Source organism: Canis aureus, chromosome 26 (genome assembly GCF_053574225.1).
Source record: "Canis aureus isolate CA01 chromosome 26, VMU_Caureus_v.1.0, whole genome shotgun sequence".
Lineage (NCBI taxonomy): Eukaryota > Metazoa > Chordata > Mammalia > Carnivora > Canidae > Canis > Canis aureus.
Genome location: NC_135636.1, coordinates 28,551,888 through 28,564,623, shown reverse-complemented (window position 1 = coordinate 28,564,623; position 12,736 = coordinate 28,551,888). Strand labels below are relative to the sequence as shown.

General features: G+C 47.6%; 1 pseudogene; it reads left to right on the top strand.

The window, feature by feature from the left end:
* The first annotated feature begins 202 nt into the window (after positions 1 to 202).
* Positions 203 to 628, top strand: LOC144298824 (ATP synthase F(0) complex subunit g, mitochondrial pseudogene; annotated as a pseudogene).
* Positions 629 to 12,736: the final 12,108 nt, after the last annotated feature.

Below are 12,736 nucleotides of genomic sequence, written 5' to 3'. Positions count from 1 at the left end.
GACATTAAGATTAACATGGCTCAGGTGTGCTTGGCTGGCTCAGTCAGAAGAATGTATGCATCTTGATCTTGGAGTCATGAGTTTGAGACCCACTTTACATGTAGAGATTACTAAAAAAATAAACTAAGAAAAAAAAGGGATTCATAGTATTTACTACTCCCAGGCTGTCACTGAAAGAATTATTAAAGAGTGCACAGGACGTCCCTCTTGGAGCCATGGCCCAGTTCATCTGTAACCTCGCCGAGAAGGCTCCGGCGCTGCTGAACGCTGCTGTGACTTACTCCAAGCCTCGATTGGCCACATTTTGGCACTATGCCAGGGTTGAGCTGGTTCCTCCAACCCCTGCTGAGATCCCTACAGCTATTCAGAGCTTGAAAAAAATAGTCAAGAGTGCTCAAACTGGTAGCTTCAAACAGCTCACAGTTAAGGAAGCTCTGCTGAATGGTTTGGTGGCCACCGAAGTGTGGATGTGGTTTTATGTCGGCGAGATCATAGGCAAGCGTTGGCATCATTGGCTGTAATGTTTGAAGACCAATCTTTAACATCTCTTTCTATGTGGCTTATAATTTGAGTGTTCTTGGACCATATGTGATCAGACTGGTATTTGAATAAAATGAGATAATGTATCAAAAAAAAAAAAAAGAGTGCACATCAAGAAGAAAAATGAACTCACAAGGGGGAAATGGAATGCAAAGTGCAGTGTTCATCAAAGTTTTTGGTGAAACATAATGGAAGAATTATTAAAAGTTTTTATGGTAAAAAATAATTCCAAAGAGGCACCTGGATGACTCAGTTAGAGGAACAACTGTCTCTTGATATCAGGGTCATGAGTTCAACCCCCATGTTGGGTGTAGATATTACTTTTAAAAAATACTAAAAACGTCAGGTTTTATAAATAACATGGAACTAAAATCTTAAGCAACAATAACAAAGGAGTTGGGAAAAGGACATTCAGAAGGAAGGCAATGCATTCTGAGATTTTCTTTTTAATCCATACAGGTAAATACAAGTGCGAAATTCAAGTGTATCTCCTGTAATGTTTAGATTGATCAAAAATAAAGATGGCCACAAATCCTTTGTCACTTGTCCTATCTCATCCCTTGGATTTGGGCTGGCCTTATTATCTGTTTTATCCAAAAGAATGAAATGATGCCATATAATATCCAAGGTTGTGCCTTAAGATACCTACAGCTTATGATGACAGCTGTTGGCACATTCCTTCTTGAAATCTAGCACCAAACTGTGTAGAAGTTCAAGCAGCCATGTGAAAAGGCTGAAGAGAAGAACCAAGGCTCTCAACCAACAGCCCCAAGTAAGCTCCCAGCTAGCAAGGCAGCACAAATTGCCAGTCCTGTTAGGGAGGCTTTTTTTTAGACCCGTTAGCTCTCTCAGTGCCCCAGTCACACAAAGTAGAACTGATAATAAATTTTTGTTTTAAGCCATTTGAGTGGAATGGTTTGTCATGCTGCAAAAGATAACTGAAACAGAATAAAAATATTTATACCTTCCAAACAAATAGATGAAATTAGCTAAAGAAACCTGATCAGTCCAGTAGTGCCTGGCTGGCTCAGTCAGAAGAGCATGCTACTCTTGATTCAGGGTTGTGAGTCTGAGCCTCACATTGGGTGTAGAGATTAGGAAGAAGAAAAGGAAGAAGAAGAAGAAGAAGAAGAAGAAGAAGAAGAAGAAGAAGAAGGAGAAGGAGAAGGAGAAGGAGAAGGAGAAGGAGAAGGAGAAGGAGAAGAAAAGAGGGGGAGGAGGAGGAGGAGAAGAAGAAGAAGAGAAGAAAGAAGAAGAAGAAGAAGAAGAAGAAGAAGAAGAAGAAGAAGAAGAAGAAGAAGAAGAAGAAAAGAAAGAAAACAACTTTAAAAGAAAAAAAAGGAAAGAAAATTTGATCAAATCCAAAAGAAAGCTCTAAAGAAGAAAAGTTAAGAAGCAAGGAAGAGAAGCTTCTCACAGCTCAGTGTTACCTCTCACAAATGGCCTTTCTAGGGACACCCTGGGTGGCTCAGCGATTGAGCATCTGCCTTGGGCTCAGGTCACGATCCAGTGGTTCTGGGATTGAGTGATGCATTGGGCTCCCTGTGGGGAGCCTGCTTCTCCCTCTGCCTGTGTCTCTGCCTCTCAGTCTGTGTCTCTCATGAATAAATAAATAAATAAATAAATAATCTTTTTTTTTTTTTTTAAGATTTTAATTTATTTATTCATGAGAGACACAGAGACACAGGCAGAGGGAGAAGCAGGCTCCATGCAGGGAGCCCAACATGGGACTCGATCCCTGGTCTCTAGGATCACGCCCTGGGCTGAAGGCGGTACTAAACCATTGAGCCACCCGGGCTGCCCCAGTAAAAAATAATCTTTAAAACAAAACAAATGAAAAAAAAATAAAAATAAAAAAAATAAAAAATAAAACAAAACAAATGGCCTTCCTAGAAAAGCAATGAAGCTTTGGGTTTTATTCTGATTCAAGCTGGACCTTGACCCTCCTGGTTTTCAGAGAGGCAAGGCCTGCCTGTGGAGATGGCATGTGAGGAGCAACAATGTCTGTGTCCTTTCTTTGCTACTTCCTGGGCTCCCAGCTGCTGGCCACAGCTCTGATTGAGCCATCAAAACCCTCTGATCTAATTAAAAACTAAAATCAAAAAAGAGAAACTTTTTTATTATACTTTTCTAAAATTTTTTTTTAAGTTTATTTATTTATGATAGGCACACAGTGAGAGAGAGAGAGAGAGGCAGAGACACAGGCAGAGGGAGAAGCAGGCTCCATGCACCGGGAGCCTGACGTGGGATTTGACCCCGGGTCTCCAGGATCGCGCCCTGGGCCAAAGGCAGGCGCCAAACCGCTGCACCACCCAGGGATCCCTATACTTTTCTAATAGTGGAAGATAGTTTCAGGCATTAAAAAAGCATTCAGCTGGCTACTTCCCAGGCGTCAAAAATTAACAGCCACTACATTTTATTCTGAGGAATTAATGGAAAATTTTACATGGTGGTGTAAAATGTGGGGACAAGATGAAGGACACAATTCTTTTTTTTTTTTTTTTTTTTTTTTTCCAAAAGGACACAATTCTTCATTGAAGAGCTCACTCCCGGGATCCCTGAGTGGCGCAGCGGTTTAGGGCCTGCCTTTGGCCCAGGGCGCGATCCTGGAGACCCGGGGTCAAATCCCACGTCAGGCTCCCTGCATGGAGCCTGCTTCTCCCTCTGCCTGTGTCTCTGCCTCTCTCTCTCTCTCTCTCTATGACTATCATAAATAAATAAAAATTAAAAAAAAAAAAAAAAAAAAGAAGAGCTCACTCCCTCACTCACAGCAAAGACACTGGTTTGGCCACCTGCTCTGAGGGGGAGCTGTAGGCTCACAGACCAAGGGGCTGGTGTAGGTCCTGAAGGGGCAGATGGGGTGCTTCATGGCCTTAGCCAAGTCACCTCTCCCATCCTAAGTCTCTACCTCTGTAAAATGAGAATAATAACACACCCTCCCAGGGGGATTGTGTAATCTAGATGCCAGCTTGTCCTGTCTTCCTTGGCTCCAGGGGCCTCCCAGGTGCATTCCCAGGGACATAGGCTCAAGCTCTTGCTTCCACGAGAGTTCATTGAACTAAGCCTCGATGGGGGTGGCGAGGATCGGGTTTACATTACTCATTTTAGGGACGCCTGGGTGGCTCAGCAGCTGAGCATCTGCCTTTGGCTCAAGGTGTGATCCTGGAGTCCCAGGATAAAGTCCCACATCGGGCTCCCTGCATGGAGCCTGCTTCTCCCTCTATCTCTCTGCCTCTGTCTCTCTATGTCTCTCATGAATAAATAAATAAATAAAACCTTTACTATATATATATTTTATATATATACATTATATATATATATACACACACACACACACACACACACACACACACACACATATTACTCATTTTATAGCAAATAGCTGAAAGTTCCCTTTGGAGCAAACACCAGTCACCATCTGGGGAGTGGGATGGAACTGGCATCGGGAGTACAGGGAGGTGGGTTTTTTATATGTAATTTAAATATATTTAGGGGTGCCTGGGCAGATCTGTTGGTGAAGCGTCAGCCTTTGGCTCAGGTCCTGATTCCAGGGTGCTGGGATCGAGCCCTACACTGGGTTCTCTCCTCAGTTCTCTCTCTCCCTTTACCCCTTCCCCCTGTTCATGCTCTCTCTCTCAAATAAATTTAAATATGTTTGGGAAAAAGCAGCCCATAATTCACTGCTATATAATGTCCATCCTTGTTTTTTATTTGAAATGTTTCTGAGTCCAAATCTATGGCCTCCTGAATATCTCCTCCCATGTCCCACCTCCCACTCAGGTGGTCCAACATTGACCACAGCTGCTCCCCACCCCCTACCCCTAAATCCCAGTCTGGGTGCCATTTTGCCTCTCCTCTGGCTCCAACATCCAACACCTCTGATCCTACCTCTGGAACCTCCTTCACGTCTGTCCTGTTCTCCGAGTCTGCTGCAGCTACCCACGTAGAGGGCCTACCATCCACTCACCTCCCCTCTGGTGTTTGCACAGCTCAAGTGAGCTTTCTATTTTTTTTTTTTTTTATTTATTTATGATAGTCACAGAGAGAGAGAGAGAGAGAGAGGCAGAGACATAGGCAGAGAGAGAAGCAGGCTCCATGCACCGGGAGCCCAATGTGGGATTCGATCCTGGGTCTCCAGGATCGTGCCCTGGGCGAAAGGCAGGCGCCAAACCGCTGCGCCACCCAGGGATCCCTCAAGTGAGCTTTCTAAACACAACATGCAATCCGGTCCCTCTCACTGCTCCAATGCTTCAGCAGCTCCAAGGGCTTCAGGACAACATCCACACTCCTCTCCTGGCATCAACACCCTCTGACCTTTATAATCTCATCACTCATCACTCACCACTTGGAACCTAGAGCCCTGCATGTCCCAGCTGGCTCCTGCCACTGTGCCTTTGCTCATGCTGTGCCCTCTCCCTGGCATGCCCATCCCTCTCTCCATTTCTCCACCTTGTGTCCCCATCCCCAACACCCACACCTACTACATCTCTAGATCCTTTGTACATCACCTCTGTGACACCTTTTAGCCTGATCTGATCAGTCAGCAACTCTGTTCAAAAACATGGAATGAGCACCTAATGTGTGCTGGGAACACAGCACTGAGTCAGACTATGATTCTGCCCTCGGTGATCAATCTGGCAAAAATGATATAGACACAGATGATCATATCCTGTTTCGATGATGCAGGGATGAAGACACTTACCGGCTTGTATTCCAGAAGAAACCCTACCACAGCCAGAGAGACAAGCCAAGAAGAAAAGATCCTCAACCAGCAGGGAAGGAAGAGTCAGCTGGAAAGGCAGAGAGCACAGCATTCGCAAGGGCTGGGGGTGCCCCTTCCAACAGGGGCCCATCCTATCCTCAAGAAATCTCCTCCCAATGGCTCCTGGGCTGGGAGCATTTCCAGTTTTTCAGAGCACTGCCCAGAGGACAACTCTCCATGAGGATGAAGATTTATTTATTTGGTTGTAAAGTGAAAGCCAGTCTGGGGGTGGGCATAAAGAGGACAGAAAGGATAATAAAGAGACAGGGAGAGGATGGCCCCCTCTGGCTTCAGGGTCCCTGAGCCAGCAGCTCAAAGGTGCCATCCAAAAATACACAGTGAGCACCTGCTGTTTACCAGCTTTGTGCTGGATGCTGGGATACAGTGGCAAAGATGACAAAAGCCTTGCCATCAACCAGAGACAGATACACCCTAGGCAGGGACAGGCCAGAGGGGCTGGTGCTGAGGTGGTAGGAACCCTGGGGGCCAGGAGAGCCCAGAGGAAGTCCCTGCTCCAGCCTGCCACTGGTTGGGGCAGTGAAAGAGGGCAGGCAGAGACAGCTTCCAGGAGAAGGAAAGTATATAAAGATGCTCCCCAGCCATGCCTGTGTGCCTGGAGGTACAGGTCTGCAGTCTTTGGGGGCCCCAACATGGGACAACCTCTGTGGCTCTACTACTTCCATCTCTCCGTCCCCACCCCTGGCAGCCCAGCTCAGACCTCCTGCTGCCTCTTGAGTCCTTGTCCCAGCAGACAGCTCTGGCCAGCCTCTTCCTCTGGGGTTCCCCTGACCACAGACTCCTCTGTGCAGCCCCTCCCTGCCCACCCACATCTGGTCCAGGGCAGAGAGGCCAAGTGACTGCATAAGCAGAGCCCCCAACATGGCAGAGAGGCCCCTCTGCCCTTCTGGTGGTCCCCATCTCTGCAAATGCTCCCTTCAGAGGTCCCCTGTCCTCCTCTATGGGGAAGGAGATGATCACCCCCCACCTCTACCTCTAGGGCCGACAACCTGCAATCTAGTACTTCTCTGTCTCTCATGATTTTCTGCCTCTGGAGACAGGACCAGGGATTAGGGGCTGGGGATGGGGCTGGGAGTTACAATTAGAATGACAGAGGGACTCCTGGGTGGCTCAGCAGTTAAGTGCCTGCCTTCATGCCCAAGGCATGATCCTGGAGTCCCAGGATTGAGTCCCGTGTCGGGCTCCCTGCGTGGAGCCTGCTTCTCTCTCTGCCTGTGTCTCTGCCTCTCTCTGTGTGTGTCTCTCATGAATGAATAAATAAAATCTTAAAAAAAAAAAATTAGAATGACAGAAATTGCTGGACTTTTATAAGCCCTGGAGGGGTATCTGGTCCTGATTTTAACCCTGAGCTCTTTAGAATGAGGGATACTTGGGGTGCCTGGTTGGCTTAATCAGTAGAACATGTCAACTCTTAATCTCAGGGTTGTGAGTTCAAGCCTCACATCGGGCGTAGAGCTTACTTTAAAAAAAAAAAAAAAGAATCTGGAATACTTGATGCTTTTGCCTATAGCTTTGGCCTTGGTCATCATTGCTGGGGCAACAGGAAACTGTTCCACACCTCCTCTGGCATGTGCGGGAAATATATCAACTCCAGAAGGCAGGGACATCTGCCTTAGTCATTGTTCTATCCCCAGGACCTCATGTGGCACCTGGCATAGTAGGTGCTCAGGAAACATTTGTGGGGAAAAAAGAGAGGGAAAAAGGGAGGAAAGAAAGGAGAGAGGAAGGAAAAAAAAAGAAAGAAAGAACTTTAAAAGAGTCTTCCAGAATCCCAGAAAGCAAACCGTCTCTCCTTCAGCCGGGTGAAGAAGATGCACTTTTGGGGGGCTGTTACTGTTCATTTTTAAAACTTCCATCAAATGACTCCAAAATTCAATTCCCTCTTGAATGTTTTTCTTTTTTCATTTTCATCATTCTCCGTCTTTTTAACACTCACTGTTGAGTTTCCCGTTTGGAGCGGTTGATTGAATTGTGGCTCTGGGGACTTGCAACAGTCATTTCAGACACTTAGAGTTCCAATCACGCCGCCGCCACGCCAGCCCCCGCTTTAGCGCCAGAGAAACCATCTCTTATGAGAGCCGATTATATCTTTACAGCCCAGAACACCATGCTCTAAAACATGGGCTGTAAAAATTCTCCGTGACTAATGTGTATCCAATGAAAATATAAAAATGCCTATTTAATGGGAAAAGGGCTGATTGGAAAGATCCACATGCTGGTGAAGTTCCGTGGCTGACATCACACAGGGCCCAGAAAAGGCTGGGAGCTCACCTGCCCAGGAGCCAGACTGTCTAATCCCTCAGGGCTCATGTAGGCTCCCCAGTCCTCCTGCCAAATGGAGTGGCAGCCTGGGGACGCAGCCAGAGGGAGGCACGGCAATAGAGTACCTCCTGTGTGCCAGGCACTGTGCTAGGCACAATCTCATGGAATCCTGAGAACAACTTTGTGAGGTGAGATTTATTATCACCCTTTTGCAGAAGGGGCTTCCTGTGGGATCGCAAAGGATGAAAGGGAGTTAGTTGGCGGTGAGGAGGGGGCAGTCCTAGAAAGGAATTACATGAAGAGGGAACAGCATGTGCAAAGGCAAAAGGCAGTAAATAGAATAAAAGCGGTTTGGTATTGCTGAAGCAGGAAGAGAGGAAGGATGAGGCTGGAGGTGTGAGCAGGAGTCAAGTCACACAGAGTTCAGTGGAACTTGCTGAGTGGGGAAGAGACTGGGAGGTGCTAGCCAAGGGATGAAGCCTGGAGGGGTGTGTCATGGAGGAAAAGTCAGCAGGGATGGGTGACTGATTGGATGCCCAGGGAGGCAGAGGGGAGGAGAGGACCCAAGGATGGCACCCAGATTCCAGTCTCCAGGGCTGATGGTGGGGCTGCCTCTGACTCAGGGACCCACAGGAGGCACAGGTCAGGGGAAGGATGCTGCATTGCTCTGTGTTCATAGTGCTTGCAAGGCCCAAGGCATGAGCCCAGGATGAGGGCGTCTGCCTCCAAGGGGTCTGGGCCCAGCTGTCAGTTGTCAGTTTCGTCCTTAAAGCCACAGGGCACAGGAACCCACCTAGAACAGTGTGGGTGGGAGGCTGCAAATGAGCAGCCACAGGCTTCATATGTCCTACACACGAGTTCAGGTTGGCCTACACGGTGTTTTGTTTTGTTTTGTTTATTCATGAGAGACAGAGAGAGAGGCAGAGACACAGACAGAGGGAGAAGCAGGCTCCATGCAGGGAGCCAGGTGTGGGACTCGATCCTGGGTCTCCAGGATCACACCCTGAGCCGAAGGCAGACACCCAACCGTTGAGCCACCCAGGCGTCCCTACATGGTGTTTTAAAAAGCTTTGAAGCCAGGATGCCCGGGTGGCTCAGCAGTTGAGCGTCTGCTTTTGGCTCAGGTCGTGAGCCCAGGGTCCCAGGATGGAGTTCCACATCAGGCCCTCTGGGGGAGCCTGCTTCTCCCTCTGCCTGTGTCTTTGTGTCTCTCATGAAGAAATAAGTAAAATCTTAAAAAAATAATAATAAAAAAGTAAAAATTATGTTCACTTAAAAATGCAAATCTCTGGGGTCGCCTGGATGACTCAGTCAGTTGAGTTGATTTTGGCTAAGGTTATGATCTCAGGGTTGTGAGATAGAGCCCCATGTTGGGGTCCTTGCTCAGAGTGGAGTCTGTTTAGTATTCTTTCTCTTTTTCTACCCCTTCTCCTCTCCCCTGCTCTTGTGCACACTTGCTCTCTCTCTCATAGATAAATAAATCTTTAAAAGAAAATACAAATCTCTGGCTTCCCTTGAAAATTCAGAAGATCTGATAAGATGGATTAGAGAAGAACTAATGGTGAGAAGTAGCTAAAGAAGTGGGGACACCTGGGTGGCTCAATGGTTGGGTGTCTGCCTTCGGCTCAGGGCCTGATCCCGGGATCCAGGATTGAGTCCCATGTCGGGCTCCCTGCATGGAGCCTGCTTCTCCCTCTGCCTGTGTCTCAGCCTTTCTCTCTGTGTCCTCATGAATAAGTAAATCAATCTTAAAAAAAAAAAAAAAAAAAAGAAGTGGTTGCCCCCTCCAATACATGCACTCCCATTTCCCACAGTCCCACCCTTCCCTACTGTCTCACAGAACCCAAAAGGTAAGGAGTTCTCTTGTCAGTTATCATTGCACTTGCACTGTATCCCACACCTCTGTCAAATACAGGGTAGTTTAGGAGAGTCAGGGTTTTTGTTGTTGTTGTTGTTTTTTTAGGGTTGTTGTTTTTCAAGCAAACAGGAAAGCATCTATCTTGGTAGATGCCAAGACAAGTCCCTTGCATTTATTTATTGATTTATTTTAAAGATTTTATTTATTCGTGAGAGACACAGAGAGAGAGCGAGAGAGTCAGAGACATAGGCAGAGGGAGAAGCAGGCTCCATGCAGGAAGCCTAACGTGGGACTCGATCCCGGGTCTCGATCCCAGGTCTCCAGGATCACGCCCTGGGCTGAAGGTGGCACTAAACCGCTGAGCCACCCAGGCTGCCCAGTCCGTTGCATTTAATGTGCAAAACAAGTCCATGTCAAAAGCTTAGCCCACATCAGCCCTCTGATTCACAAGACTCACTGGCAATCCTAATCTGGAGGGAAATACAAGATGGAGAGAGAGAGAGAGAGAGAGAGAGAGAGAGATCAGACAAGGAAGGTGACACAGGATGTGCCAGGGGAGAGACTTTTAAGGAGAGAATGATCAGTAACATTTAAGTTGAAGTTGAGCCAGGTAAGGCACTAAGCATTTGTGACACACAAGTACACAAAAGGCCACGCATGTGTCCACACACAAAGAATGCACATGGACACACATGCGTACATGCATGAAGGCACACGGACACCTGCACTCACGCACAAAGACATGTGTCTGCCCAGGTGCAGGCATATAGGCACATGTGTGTTCAGAGCCGCGTGAATCCATGCACCTTCCCAGGGAGCCATGCTCACACCTAATGAAGCCTTGCCAGTTCCAAACCAGCAACTCATAACTAAATAAATATGATAAACACTTCCCCTCCAGATGGTTCTGCACGCACACCCACTCCTCCCGCTCGGAGGGATGGCACATTCTATGCCAATAAATCCTCCTGTTTGAAAACATTTGCCTTCTTAATTGGCCCGTTTATGGGTAAAATATGTTTCTGGGTAGTGCTTTGCCAGAATGGGACATTGAGATGCCCACTCACCCGGGGCTCAGCCCAGACACTTAGGGCTGCTGGCACCAGAGAGGTCTCACCTGATCCATCAACAGAGGCAAGACCCAAGGGGAAAGGGTCTCAGGACTCTCCGTGGCTTTTTTCCTTCCTGTGTCCCAGTGTTTTTCCTCTAGGTGCACATTTTTTGAGCTTACTGCATGCAACATTATCTATGGTCCTTGGAGGAATCCTGCTCCACACTCTGCCTCTCTCTGGCAGCATGCCTGCGAGGTGTGACAACTGTGATAACCCCCCTCATAGGTTGAACGCTGGCCCCCTAAAAGATCTGCCCACATCCAAATCCCTGGAACCTTTGGATACGATCTTATTTAGGAAAGGGATCTTTGCAGATGTAATTAAACTAAGAATCTTAAGATGATATCATCCTGAGGGCACCTGGGTGGCTCAGTGGTTGAGCCTCTGGCTTTGGCTCAAGTGGTGATCCGAAGGGTCCTGGGATCGAGTCCTAGATCAGGGTCCCCACAGGGAGCCTGCTTCTCCTTCCGCCTATGTCTCTGCCTCTCTCTGTGTGTCTCTCATGAACAAATAAATAAAATCTTAAAAAAAGATGATCTCATCTTGGATTACCCAGGTGGACCCTCAGTTCAATGACAAGCATATTTAGAAGAAACAGAAGAAGACACCCACAGAGGAGATGATATGAAGGCAGAGCAGACACTGGAGGCTACACACCACAGAATGCCAAGGTTTGCTGGCAAACTAGGCAAAGGAGCACTCTCCCCAGGAGGCCCTGCTAATATCTGCAGTTTGGATTTTTTGCCTGAATGGTGAGAAATTCCTATTTGAAGCCATTCAGTTTGTGGTTATTTTTGCTGCAGCAGCCCCAGGAAATTAATGTGCTTCCTCTTTTACATGGAGTATGATGACACAGAACCAGGACTCACATTTTCATTTGCTCTTTACTCTGACACTTCATGGTTTCCAAAGGAGATTAGAGATGGAGAAACTGACGTCCAGAAAGGAGCCAGGTGTCACGTGGGGGGCAAAGCAAGGGCCAGAACCCAGGACGCTGACCCTTCTTAGGTTGCACCCCCAGCAGTTTCTTCTTCAGGAGCCAAGTGGGCAGATATATGGTAAAGGACAGCCTTGGGGTGAGGTTCTCTGTCAGGATCCCATTTTGGGGCCACTGAGAGAGGACAGGAAAGAGATCCCTTGGGGATCCCTTTTTTCTCTGCTCGAAGATGAGTCCAGGACGAGTAAATCATCAACATACCTCACAGCCATTTTCCCCTGGACACTGGGGATATGGCAAGTATCACAGCAACCTCTCCTTCTGCATGTGCACCCCCACCTGGGGAGATGGGTGATGACATCTGTTCTCCCCTTGCTCAGGTGGCAGAGTAAGGCCAGAGAGACAAAGCCACATACCAGGTCACCCGGTTGCTAACCAGGAGAGCTGGGATTTGAATTCAGGTCTGTCTGCTTCAAATGCCACTTGGCCATGTCACATCACAGGTAAGAGACCCAGGGCACTTTCTAGGGGCTGGGGAGAGAGCAGCCAGGTCATCAGGAGCAGAGGGAGGCCGTGTCTTCTCTTTTCTCTCTCACCCATAACGAACTGGTATATGCCTCAGTGGTCCCAATGTGCCCAGGTCAGAGTGGGTAGACATGTGAATCACCTACTGTGTGACTTTGGCTGAGTCACTCCCCACTCTGAGCCTCCCTTTTCTCATCTGTGAAATAGGGTATATAATAAATCCACTCCTGGGACACCTGGGTGGCTCAGTGGTTGAGCATCTGCCTTTGGCTCAGGGCGTGATCCTGGATTCCCAGGATCAAGTCCCACATTGGCTCCCGGCATGGAGCCTGCTTCTCCCTCTGCTTAAGTTTTTGCCTCTCTCAGTGTCTCTCATGAATAAATAAAATCTTTTAAAAATAACAGTAATAATAACAGCCACTCCTAAAGGTTTTTGTGAGGACTAACAGAAAGAAAACCCAGAAAGCTCTTAGTAACATGCTTAGCATCCAATAAGTGCTTAATAAATGCTGACTGGCATAAAAGTCAGCTTAGAGGCCATTTGAGAGAGAGCATATAGCCTCTGGTCATGGAAGATCACTTTATGACCAAAGTGAGGCCAGGATGTCAGGCTCTGGCCCTGCCTCTGTGCTCACCACAAGAATTCCTCCCCAAAGGACACATATCCTCTGCTTATGGCTCAGCCCAACTGCCCGTCTGAGAGTTGAGAGGTGCCCAAGAGA